The following is a 1,183-nucleotide window of genomic DNA, read 5'->3' as shown; positions in this document are numbered from 1 at the left end:
GGGGAGAGGAAGGAATAGTCAGAAATATCACCATAGAAAGCTTGTAAGTCCATATTCTGCCTATAACTGATTGGAATACCTAAAATGGGGCTACAACTTGCCCAGTGAAGGAAGCTTCCTGTTGAGCCTCTGGATTAAATAAGACCATAGATGGAATCCTGAACCCCATCCACAATCTTCTGAGGTGGGAAATTTCCACTTGAAAGGACAAGCAGACCAGCCTGGAGTGACTAGAACAGAAGATACTTCTTGAAAGAAAGACCAACAGGAAAAACACGAAAACGATAACAGCAGTCCAACTGACTACTATAAGAACAAGCAAGGTGCACGCCCAGGAGCCATAAAGGCAAGTGGTTGGGTCCCTTCAGGGCAAACCACCTCCAAAATTAAGACTCAGTAGGAATACATAAGCAGACATGCGCTCTGACTGGTGACCACGTTGGCCACCAATAATGGGAAGTGAGGGCAAAACAGCAATGAAGCAGCAAAGTAAGTACTACCACATTAACTAGACTCCTGTGAACCCGGGTGGAGACCTGGTTGCCCAGCTGAGTTGCAAGATTGGGGACTCCTGGGCCCAGAGTCAGTGACATAGCCACAGAGGATCAGAGTGGAGAGTGAAGTGTCCAGTGGATAAGAGGTGAGGGCATATGCACAAGAACACCCACACTTGCAGATAATACCCACTTGACCTAGCTTCAATGACTGGATGATCAGAGCTCAACTAGAAGAAAAAAGAAGAGGAACAAAAGAGTAATCTGATACAATTTAATGAACTTGATCTACACCTATGGATGCAGTAGCTCAAAAGAGGGAACAAACGTTTACAGTGAGGATTATTCCCACACCCTTGATACACAGGGTAGACAGGGATGGGCACCGTGGAATTGGCTACCCAAAATGGGGGCGCTACAAAGACAAGAAGTGACTGGCTTACAAGCTTTCAAGAGGGAGCCTAGATCCAGAGGGCGTGGAGGATGGTATTATCTCCACTGAGTAGTATCCAATCTTTCTGGGTGGGTTGATGAAAGGAGATGGGGATGGCACCCATGTGGCACAATATTGAATAATTGCTATCAGGACTGACTGTGAGGGTTGGAAATGTAGAGGTCAACATTTTGTAGCAAAAGGAGGAAAGTTGTTGACTTTCCAGTCCATGAGTGGAGGCCTGTGGGACCATCAC

The sequence above is a fragment of the Chrysochloris asiatica genome, unplaced genomic scaffold (genome assembly GCF_000296735.1).
Source record: "Chrysochloris asiatica unplaced genomic scaffold, ChrAsi1.0 scaffold00507, whole genome shotgun sequence".
Taxonomy (NCBI): Eukaryota; Metazoa; Chordata; class Mammalia; order Afrosoricida; family Chrysochloridae; genus Chrysochloris; species Chrysochloris asiatica.
Note: the sequence above shows the minus strand (reverse complement) of the source record.